This window comes from Uranotaenia lowii, chromosome 1 (genome assembly GCF_029784155.1).
Source record: "Uranotaenia lowii strain MFRU-FL chromosome 1, ASM2978415v1, whole genome shotgun sequence".
NCBI classification, from domain to species: domain Eukaryota; kingdom Metazoa; phylum Arthropoda; class Insecta; order Diptera; family Culicidae; genus Uranotaenia; species Uranotaenia lowii.
In genome coordinates this window covers 124658038-124670338 of record NC_073691.1, presented here as the reverse complement: position 1 = coordinate 124670338, position 12301 = coordinate 124658038, and the positions used below count along the sequence as shown (strand labels likewise).

The 12301-nt window shown below is 36.2% G+C and overlaps 2 protein-coding genes across 5 annotated transcripts in view; both read right to left on the bottom strand.

Moving 5' to 3' along the window:
* LOC129739802 (choline O-acetyltransferase) overlaps window positions 1–7177 on the bottom strand; it is a 151763-nt gene extending 144586 nt beyond the window's left edge. For 2 of the 4 annotated variants that reach the window (XM_055731322.1, XM_055731324.1), the window contains exon 1: window positions 7039–7171. The gene's annotated coding sequence lies outside the window, so the exon portion shown is untranslated. Of the gene's footprint in view, window positions 1–7038 lie in introns of all 4 variants that reach the window. The other 2 variants (XM_055731323.1, XM_055731325.1) reach the window with 2 other exon arrangements.
* LOC129739803 (vesicular acetylcholine transporter) overlaps window positions 1–7177 on the bottom strand; it is a 71538-nt gene extending 64361 nt beyond the window's left edge. Inside the window, exon 1 of the mRNA XM_055731326.1 lies at window positions 7039–7177. The gene's annotated coding sequence lies outside the window, so the exon portion shown is untranslated. The remainder of the gene's footprint in view (window positions 1–7038) is intronic.
* Window positions 7178–12301: the final 5124 nt, after the last annotated feature.

The window sequence follows — 12301 nt, the reverse complement described above, 5'->3', positions numbered from 1 at the left end:
ACAATTATGTTTTTGTTATAACTGCAATCCTCAATCCATAGAGTATAAAATTAAAACTTTAATGGCATATTTTCAAAGCTATACTAAACTTCCATTTTTTTATGAAAAAGTTTTACAAAATGTAGGTATGTTATGGGTTCACTTGGTCCCTCGAGTCCAAAATGGTTTATTTTTCTTCTGAATGGATGTTGATCATTGCTAAGCAGGAAATTAATTGTATTTGTCCAATGACTTATATTAATCCAATTATCTCCTGATAAATAGGACTCAAAAAGTTCTTTTATCTGAAAATTGCGCCTTTAACTGTGCAATGACATAGGGTAGTAGACAAACTTTCACAATTCTTTTGGTCTGATACTTATAAACTGTGAAATAAAAACTTATAAGGTCTCAGAAGTCAATGAAACTTTTATCTTTACATTTTGCATGGTTTTTGCCGTAGCTTAGGGCACCCTGATTAAAGGATCAAATCACCTTTAATAAAGGATCAAGTATCTATTGACTTTCAAAATATCACATTTTTTTTAGTTCCACGAAAAACCTTCTTGTTCATCTACTGGTTCATGTATTGATCTAACTTTTGCAGCAAAAGGATTGTATTCCAATTAAATGCAACAGTTTTTTTGTGAATAACTTTCGAATGCATCGGTGGAAATTGATGAAATTTTCAGTGAAGCTATCAAGTAATGTATTGTGTAAGTGTACAAAATTTGGTGAAATTCTATCAAGTGGTTTTTTAGATATCGTTCAATACTGAAGATCATTGACAAATTTTGTTGGGCAGAATCGAGAAAAATCCAGCAAAAGTTCCAAAGGGAGATCCAAAAACAGCTGGAAATCAACTATTAGACCTAAATTCACATAGTTAATCGTTTAAGTAGTCCAAGAGGATCCAATAACGACCTAAAATTTGAATAAAAGTGAAGATAATTGATTCGATGAAGTGAGAGGAATCTGAGAGGTTTTTTTCAAACTCAATCCAAAAATATGAGTAGAGGTATAAATTCCTCAAAAAAAAGTCAAATTTTTCTAACTGGTTCGTCTAGCTGACTTATATATAGGGCTGACATGATTTTTACAAGGTAAAAAAGCTGGCCACTGGTTAAATAAACAAAATACGGTGGTCAAATCGTAAGCATGATAAATATTTGGACTACTTGTAGGAAAAGATTTTGAAAAATTTCGTAGTGGACAGCAAAACGAACTCTTTATCGGTCACCTGGCACGATTCCAATCAGAAACTTTTCGCCTTCGCCTGTATTTTCCAGAGATAAAGAAGGAGAAAAAATTGAAAAAAAATGTCTAGTACTTGAAGACTAACGATCTATTTTTTTTTTAAATTTTATTTGAGAATTTTTAAACACTTAGTGTTCATTCGAGTCTTATCTTATGAACTACTTAAAATTAATTACATTAAGCCTTAAAACTACCACAATATTTAGATTTTTATAATTTTTTGATAAGACCACTTGATTTTATAAATTTTATTAGTTTATGTTCTGCTTCTGTTGTGTATGCCAAAATATCGCCTAATAACGATCTATTGAAACGCCAAATTACTCAGTTTTTCATAACGATTGACACAATAAATAGCTAAAAATACAAAGAAGACTGCTTCCAAATGCGACCGTTTTCTCTGAGTTTATACTCTATTTTAATTGGATCTAGAATCGAGTCATTGGAGTGATAAAATGTCAAATATGTTGTTTTTATGCCGATGGAGAACAATCGGCTAAATTTGTTATAACTTCGACCAAATTCAAAATTTCGAATTATTTTGAAGGTCAAGCTTCGGGAAACAGAAAACGTTATCCAGGGGAGTTCAAAATATGCATTCTAGATGGCGCACGTGTTGTCCCAAAATAAAAGTCGAAAAATTTCTTCATTGGACGATAGATCAAAAACCACATGACAGAATATCACTAAAGTTACCACATATGAACATTACATTATCAGGCAACTTGGCTGGAAATTTCATCAATTTACAGCCATGCATTCAACAATTATTCACAAAACAAAGTGTTGTATTTTTTCGAATACACTCCTTATAAACTTGAAATTACACGCTGTCAGAAAATACAAAAGGTACGATGCATATAAGAAAAATTGATCAAGTATACTCATCCGCTCCTACTGAGGCGTTAATTTTTGGAACAGATCATCCATTTATGAATGTTTGCATACAGGGTGGCAACGTCAAAGTGATACAGTGTTTATTGCATAAAACTCAAACCATTTTTTATTTCTCTCCGGAATCGATTTCAATATGATCTATAAGATGAAAAATTGCAAACTAAGTATTTACTTCAGTTTGAAATGTTCATGATCACTAAAGGGTGTTCGGACCAAAAAGTGGTAAACTTAAATTCGCCGTATTTTTTCATTCATTCATATAAAAAACCTCAATACCCCTCATTTTGTAGATGTGTGTGTGTAGAATGATGTTTATTTTTGGTTTTTGACATTAGGGCCATAGTTGAAAATCCTAACTACACGCACGCAGAAATAGCAAAATCGTTGAATGTGGCTAAATCAACCGTTACCAAAGTAATAAAAGTGTTCGGGAAACGTATGTCGACAACTACAAAGCTAAGATTTGGGTTCAATCGAAATCCGAACAGAAGAGTGGCTAGCACTTTCAAGATAAACTCCAATCTCTCCGTTCTAGATGTCGCCAGTAAGTTGGGAATATCGTTTACAACCTTGCATGAAGCTTAAAAACTATCCGGACTATCGACTTATAAGAAGGTAGCTAATCGCAATGAAAAGCAAAACCTCAGCAAAAAGCAAGTTCTCGGAACCTGTATATTTATGACATTGTTGACAAAGTTTGATAGTGTGGTAATGGACGACGAAACCTACGCCAAGACAGACTTTAGACAGCTTCCGGAACAAGAATATTTTACAGCAACCGCAAAGGGGAAAGTAGGCAGACATTTCCAAGCATATTAAATTATCAAAATTTGCTAAGAAATATCTCGTTTGGTAAGTTATCTGTACCAGTTGCTTGAAAAGCTAAATTTGTGTTGCAACCTGAACCTTCAACAAGAAAATTTTCGTGACACTCTTCAAAAGCTTTTACTGCCGTTTCTGAAGAAATATGACTTATCTGTGCTGTTTTGGCCGGATTATGCATCTAGCCATTACAAAAAAAGGCCTTGGAGTGGTATGCCGCTAACAACATTCAGGTTGTGCCCAAGAATGAGAACCCTCCCAACACACCAGAACTTCGCCCAATCGGAAAATATTGGGCGATAGTTGTGAATTTTAAGGAGACCAAAAAAACTATAAGCAGCGAGAATCAGTTTAAAGCAAACTGGCGTTCTGCAGCAAAGAAAGTGGATAAGCTGACTGTACAAAACCTTATGACAGGCGTCAAACGAAAGGCTCGCTTATTTGGACTAGGTCAACCGAAATCTTAACTGAGTATTTTTTCCGCCTTTCATACATATTGAACTATAAAATGAATGATACTTTGATTTACTTAATAAACAAATACTCGATTTACACGTAGTTTAGTTTGACCACTTTTTGATCCGAACACCCTTTATTTTGTTTTTCGGATGAACAGTTCTTTACTCTGGAGGCAACATCGACTATTACATTGGTTATAACTTTCAACACATTTTCAAAGGCGCCAAAATGCTTCTTGTCAAATACAGATTGAGTTAAGTTTCAACAAAATTCAGCTCCGGCGCATAAGCATTCAACGATCAGAAATGGCGAAACTTGGTTCGTCAGTTAATCAGAATGGACTGCATCGTCATCGGATTTTTCCAATAGACTTCAATATCTGGGGATACATGCTAGGATAGTTGGACGTCGTTAGGCATTCGAGGTTGGGTGCATTGAAAAACGTCTCGCAAAAACTCTGAAAAGCGTTCACGGGCCATAATCGAACACCAATGTGAAAAATTTGAACTCGAGTACTTTGTTTGTAATTTTACTATTTATAGATGATATTAAAATCGATTCCGATGCAATTTTGTTATGAGAAAGACAAGTTTGGAATCAGGAATCTACAGGATGGCAACATAGAAGTGATATACGTATTCAACTGCCGCGTTTTGAAAAAGTTACGTTTTTACTGTTTATTCGGAGGAATAAATAAAGTCAGTTTTCAGTACCGATCTGAAAAATATTGCATTGGATTCATATAAAGAACAAATATGGGTCTAGCATCTGCAAGGATTGACTAACATCGAGATTACGGGGAAGCAATCACAATCGAATTTGACGCATATTATTCGTCTACAGGGCAATTAAACGTTTCAAGGATAAAGGTACGGCAGCTCCCAGGAGAAATCTGGTAAACAAACGTAGCGTACGGACTCCAGCGGTCATCAAAGCAGTGAAGGAACATTTCCAGTGAAATCTCTTAAATATATCCACAGAGTGCATTGGTAATCCAAAATTATAAAGAAATTACTCCAAACGCCTTGATAGGCGAGTTTGCATACGTTATGTTTTTTGGAAAGAACGTTAAAAAAGAATCTTGAGTATATTGCTTGAACACATTGCCTTGTAACAACATACTTAATTTTATATATTATTCTCAAACTAAACTTATATTTATGGAAAACTTTAAATAAATTTAATCAAGAGATTTTTATTAATCATAGGTTTGTTTATGGAGGTGTTTTACCAATAAAGATTCATTATACTGGTGTATCCACTTGATTATTCTATGTTAGTAGTTAGAAGAGCGACTTAGCTGTTTATAAAAACTCTAATTTTGGGAGAGGAAAGAGGGGCGTTTAGGGTTCTAAAACTAGCCTAATATCTATGAGTCAAAACGACTTTTCTCGGAAATTTAAATAACGTATAAATTTTTGTAAGTAGAGAACTCAAAAACTTTTAAGGGAAAAATTAAGTCTGAGAGAAATTTAAGCCAATTTTATTCGAGTCATTTATTCACACATCTGCGAATTGAACTTTTGGAAATTTATAAGGATTAGCCGAGTATTTGGCTCACCGAATAGTTGCACTTAGTATTCGGCCGAAAATTTATTTTAAAATTTTTTAAATAACAGATTTGTCAAAATTGTCAAATTATTAGGGATAATTTATAAAATAGCTAAAAGAAATGTTGAAAAGGCTACACAATTATCATAAACTTATGGTTTCAGTAAAGCATCTTAGGCGTATCCGTGTATCCTACACTGTCTTTTTAACAACTCTTTTGAAGATTTCTTGCTTAGATTCGACCTTCGTCCAATTAAAAATCAAATCATCAATTTTAAACTGCTTGGCTCCTGTTTCTATATGTTTTGTCCAAGATTTAACAGGTACCAAATCTCATTGGTGATAAACGCCCTAGAAGCGACAAGTCATCTGATGTAATTTCAGTTATTGGTAACATTTCGAAAATCAGATAACCCCTACTTGAAAAAGACCTTGTACTTAACTGATACATAATCTGGTTGAAAATAATCGACTCAAAAACTCAAGCAAGGTGTATTAAAATGGAAGAAATAGTTGAAAATCGAAATAATCGTTGTTTTTTTTTTATCAAAAACTCAATAGAATATTTGACCGAATATTCGGACGAAAATTCAGCCGAATATTCGTTTGGCCAAATAGTTGGAAAGGTCAATATTCGGTATTCGATCGTTAGCCGGATACCACTATTCGGTACATCTCTAGTGAGGATGCAAGGAATCGTAAGTTCAGTGGAAGTTATCTTTATGGAAATTTCTTTAATTCCTGAAAAAATCCTAAACATGGCATTTTTTTCGGCAGGTGCTGATATCCCGGATTTTCACGGTGAAACAATCAAGTTCCAAAATTTTTCCCGGTTTGCTAGCAACCCTGTGTAAACACAAAATTTTGGATCCAATGGAATATGAAACAAAATTGACTATGGAACAGCCAGCGTTTTTCCAGTTTCCACTTTGAGACATTACGAGTAAATTTTCAAAGATATTTTTTCATTTAGTTGAATTTGTTCAGTGCCTTAAAATACTATGCTTGCGAATGTAAACTGTGTAAAAAAAAATAAAAAGTTCGTTTCTGCAAAACCAAATATTTTGTTAAGACGTTCAATGCTCATATTGAAACTGATCTATACCTACTCTTTAGGACATCCGGAGCGCAAACTAAAATTCAAGTTTGCAAAGAAAATGTTTTAGGTGATACACCGTTTCTGTTAAAGAATATTGATAGAACTTATAGTTGGAATGTTTTTCGACACTCACCGAGAGGGAACTATTGATTTTTGTAGAATTTTCCAAACACCCAAGAACGTTCTTGCGAATGAAAAATATTGTACGACTTACCGCGGGGAGGCGGCCTATTTGGGGGGAAGATTCTCACCACATCCGATAACATCAAAGATGGTTGCCATTCATGGAAGCACTCACACTGGCACACGGCTTTTGGGACTCCTGTGGGGGGGTTGAGGATTTAATGGTGGTCTGAAACCGCCCCCTCCCCTTTCCGCCCTCAGAAATCTTCTTATCCGGTCGATTTTCCCGTTGGTGCTGTTTTGAGAGTATGGGCCGAGTATCCCCGAGAATTCGTCGGGTGGTGAAATGAGAGTTCGAGAACGGAACTGAATCCCCCCTTTTTTCAGTTCACTGTGGGGAGTCCAAAACCAGGTGAAAAGGTGCCTAAAGTTCGAACGACCGCCATTTTGTTTTTTTCTGAAAGAATTTTGAAGCGACCAACGTTCTTCGATGGCAGTGGAATTGGGGTTTCGTAACTTTCCAACATAAAGCTTGCTGGGTAATTTGATAACCGTCGCGTTTAAATTATTTAATTAATGTCGGTTCATGCCGCACTCCACTCTTTCTAAATTTGACTTTGTGCGGGCGGTTGGTTTAATTGAATTACTTTTCTTGCCTTTGGTTTTCATCCAAGGAATTGTATAGAAGAGGGCTAATTACGTAATGACTTGATGGTGGTTTTGGCTCAATAAACCTGACTCTTTGACCTGTATAAAACCCCACTTGAAAACTAGCTGGAGTGGAACGTGAGAATGAAATGGACTTTGGAGATGGGTTTTGGGATTGCGTAAGAATTGGTTAGTACACCTACCTGTATCGGGAATGGAAACTCCGGTCAGCCGATTCGATAGGAATCCACGGATGTTGGTTACAACTTTTTGGGGTGAATTGGTTGCCCCAAAAAGTGAGCTGCCTAGTTTCGAAAACAGGGCGGAAGATTCACCGCCACCACTGTCGTTTCCTTCAGATGACGACGCCACTGTCTTTTAGTGCAACTCCACGGGGATCACCAGAAAAATATTAATCCACGGGTGTCTTGGATTTTCGTTTTCACTTGAGCTCGTAGGCTGTGCGATATCCTTGGATTCCTTAGATTGGCTTTAATACACTTTCACTTTCAGAAATCAACAGATTCCAACTGAAATATTTTCCCGAAAAATGGTTGTCTAAGACAGGACCTTCCCTCACTTTGCACAAGTCACCAAACTAAAAATAGATTTGAAAATTAAAAATCGATTAATTTGTTTTTTCTCTGAAACTGAATATTTGATACGAAACGAACAAAAAAGACACTTTTATTTAATCAAAATACCGAAACAAATGAGATCCAAAGATAATTAACACAAAATTTTCACTTTAGCACACCTCCGGAAAAAATTCTAACCTGACCGGTGCGGTGGTGTGAGTGTGAGGAAAATTTCCTCAAACGCTGCAGCCGCACGACGACGAGAGGACCGATTGACCTGGTCGCACCAAACGTGAAAACATTCTAGCCAGGTGCACGGGATTCTTGAGCTTACGAGCCCCGAAATCTGTATCGCGGCTCTCCTTATCCGTCGTGGAAAATCATCCTCTCAGCCCTGGTGGAGAGCATTATCCTGGAGCCTATAAAATTCACCACGACTCCTTCCCACCTGGTCCGCTCCCAGCTGCCTCGGCCGGAAGACTGTGTGGTGCGCATGTCCCATTATCCTTCGCCGCCTGATTGGTCTTCTGGAGGCTGTGACGTCACCACCTATCGACAAACCCATTAAAAATAAACGACGGTATACCAGCGGAAACGGATAAACGACGAACTTCGGTAAACATCCTAAACAGTTTTTCAAATTCGCACCACTTTTGAGCCAGATGAAAATAAGAATTTGCAATAAATCAACATTACGACAAAGTAGGCTATAGACAAATTATTTTCGGCCCATTTCACAGAAACAGAAACCACCCCCCGAATTCAACCCGTAGTAGGCTGGAACATTACAAAGAGAACCCATGGAATGGGAACCTCATGGAGGAGCAAGCATGCACAGCACACATTCAGCCACACACAGAGTGATGGCATGCGATTTGAAGCGAACAAAAATGGCGTTCATTTCCACCACCATTGCATACCATCACACATTCCGTTTCGGGGACGGGAAGATGAAAACGAGACAAATGGATGGCAGCAAAAACTATAAAAATAAAGCAAGAGCCTGCCTGCACGCACGTTCTGAAGAAAGTGAGGGATAAAAATAACATTTTCCTTTCTACATCACAGGCTGAGATGGAGGTGGTTAATTCTCGAAGGACTATTTTGCTGTTCCTACTCGTGTTACTTCACCACATTTGGAAGGTGGATTAAAGTTGCCTATTTGAAGGTTTGGCGTCACGTAAGTGGGTTGAATTTGTTAACTTGTGTGTTAGGTACGAATGTATTGAACCTACCTACATTCCGAATTTTCGATTTGATATCAATTGTTTGTCGTCATTGGTGAACTAAAGAATACCATTTTAAGTATACTTATTTACTAGACTAGTTCACTTTACGGCTTTTGTAGCTGATCGTAACGTAAGTTACAGAGGTTGATTCTCGTTCATTTTCAATTAGGATTCATTTTTTAAAGAATTTTGTCGTAATGTTGATACAACACTTTTTCAAGATCTTTTCATACTGGCTTTGTAATTTTTGCTAAAATTTTTGAAATGATATAATTTTATAAGAGGCATCCAAAACGAACGCCGGTTAGCTGCAATTTTCACCAAACTATGCTGACTTTGAGCGTTAGTTTATGTAACTCTTTACCGTTATGAACTGATTCTTTATGACTAAAATGGAAGTAAAACTCATTTTAAAAGCATTATTAGGGTTTTTGTATAGAGTTTTCCATCAAAATATCAATTAATCGCGTAATTTTTCAAAATTTAAACATGATCTTGATTGAAACTATCTTTGATCTTGAGTGGAACTACTAGCTTCCAAAACAACCGCTAGATTTGCTGCCGTATGCCTTATGTCTCACACGCAGTTTTAACTCCTGAATGTATGCAACACCTTTGTATTTTTCTTATTGTATCCGCTTTAGGTACTGACTGAATAGATGTAAAATTAAGATCGAATAGAACCAAAAACTACTTTAATTGGTGTTACAACGTACCAGCAACACAAAAAGTTAGATTTTTTGGGATACAAGAAATGTTGTTTGATACTATATTGCAGAGGAAATACGGGAAGGAGGAGGAAGGTTTTTCATATATAATTCTTATATGAATGAACTTATGAACCCTATGAAGGTATAATTTCAGAATTAGAATCAATCAAGGCTGCGGCCGTGGACGGTGGATGTGATTTTTTCGCTGCCAATTTTAACTCCTATAAAAAAATAATTTTTTATTGTCATTTGTGCTGAAAATTTGTGCAGATGTTGGAGATTTTCAATCTATTTTCAACATCACCCGGAACGATTGCCACGAACGTCAACAGCAGCCAGTAGTGTCGTCTGCAACCAATGCAATCAGTATCAGCAATGCTGCGGGAAGTAACACCAACGCTTCGCAACAGGCCAGTTTATTTGGAGCTGACCAGAAGGGCCAGCTACAACAGCCCTCGAATCCCTGGTCAAGTCACGGGGATTTTGGTGAGAGTGTGCCTCATGCGGCCTCTTTTGGTTGGCTTGCAGAACAGAGGTTACGAAGAACCTCGGGTCGGCTTCGACGAGGGAGTGACACTAGTCAAGAAATCCAAAACACCGTGAAGTGTGTACTCGATGAGGTGGCCGGCCAACAGGAACTGCTGCAACGGGATGTCTTGGGGCTCGAGGTTGCACCTGGTGAACCGGGTGGCAATGGTGGAGCCGAACCTTCAATTTCGGACCTCGTGGAACTTTTACGGGTCCCAAATGTAGCTGAGCGGTTGCTGTTGCTCGTAAGGTGGGTGTAGTTGGTTACTTGCCGTTGTCTCAAACCCTTTCGCATGTTGGTCAACCCCCGGTAAGTACAAGAAGAGCGATTGTTGGCAACTTACGGATTTGGCTGCAGATATGAATATAATTTGGTCATTAAAAGTTTAAGTTATTTGTGTAGTGATTGAAAATTTTATGATAACTTTGATTTCCGGTTTTATCTCTGGAAATGTTTTAGAATGAGTCTTCAAATAAGTTGCAAAGAAATCAATTACCTACAATTTGATTTACGTAGTTTCTCAATTGAACATCTAAGAACAAAGTTATGCTCCTTTAAAGGTGTGACGTGAATTCACTCAGTTTAAACAGATCAGGGTAGTGGACTGAATTCATTTTACAATATTTGGAATTATTATGAATTATTTTCTAGAGATGTCGATTTTATGTGCACCTTTAAAAGTGATATTTTGTTATTACAACTTGTCTTTCCTTAAAAAAATTAAAAAAAAAAAAAGATATACACCGCCTTAGCCGATTTAGGCTTTACAGACTGAATAAATGACGTGGACAACTTAAGATTAACATTTAACACCCAGTACCGAGATGGGAATCGAACCCATGCCATCAGTGGACCAGCGATTACCGTCTTACCACGCTAACCACTCGACCACCGAGACGTACAATTTACAAAAAATCAAAATGTTTTTGTTCGCTTCTTAAAACAATTCCATTCAATATAAACAATTTTTTTTCTACACAATGAAGCAAATCGTAAATATTTAAAAAATTTAAAAACAAATCAACCCATACATTTTAATATTTTTTTAAGTTGTTAACATTTGCATTGATTGTAATGTTTTTTAAAATAATATGTAAAACATGTTAAAAAAAATGTTTCTATCCTATTTTGTCTATTGGCTTTTGTAACCGTTAGGCCGAATTTTCGGCTCAACGAATAGGCCAAATATTTATTTTTTAAATTTATACAATAACAGACTTTTCAAATTTATCAAACAATTTTGGTAAATTTATAAAATATCCAAAAGTCAAATTGAAAATGCTACACATCCACCAAAAACTTCTGGATTTGAGTAAACATATTAGGTGTACCCGTGTATTTTTCACTGTTAATAACTTTATTTTTTGAGTATCGTTATTCCAGAAAATTTAGTTATTTCCGGAAAATTTTGCGGTACAAGTATCCTTTTCAAATGAAAAAGAGCTAAGATGTAAAAAGTGTTATTATTTTTTTCATATGTTCAAAATAGCTTAACTCTATATGGAGCTTAGTAGGGGGAATGGACAGGACATCAAACGATCGGAAGACTGATATACAATGGATTGTGGGTTCAAGCCAGCCGGAGTATCTCGACAAATTTAGAACAATGAGTAGGTTACTTTGGAACCTTTTCAGAATTCTTCATTTATTTCGAACAGTTGGAAGGGAGTGAGATGAGTCAAACCTGTCCCAAGCCAGTGGTAACGGGCCCCTTGGTTGTGCTGCAAATATTGTTTATGAGTTAAGCTTGAACAATATTTGAATATGCGATCGAGACTTCCCGTACCGCCTCGGGTCGAAAGACCTATCAGCCACTGGTGGGTTTTCATACATACATACATACAATTTCAGAATTAGAATCAATCATCATTACCATTACTATTCGAATTTTAAAAAGCAGCGTTTATTCATAAAGGTTGTTCATGATATTGACATTTCAATTGAAAACTATATAGGGTAAGAACACTATATATTGAACACCATCTTTGGGATTGAGCGAATTTGTGGCCAATGAAAAATAACGAATGGTTTTTGGGTGCAATTTCGAAGCTTTGTTAATCGATATGATTTTTTCCTGGAAATTCGTTTTAGATCCATAATTTATGTGTTTTTATTCAACACCATGATTCTAATATTGAACAGGCAGTGTTCTAATAAGGCCGAAAGAAATATAAAATTCTGTTCTGTTCCAATTTATAGTTTTTTTTATTCTCTAAGGAAACATAATTTTACTAAAGTTTGTGATATAGTACACGTTACACGCTACACGTTTATCCCTGTGCAAAGATTTTTAAACATTGTGGTTACTCTACAGGAGGCACATTTATGCCCAAGAAAGCGCTCCAAAATAACAAAAGAAGTTTTGATTTTGATATATTTAGTAGGTAGCAAATAAAACGCAGACGGTTAGTGATATAATT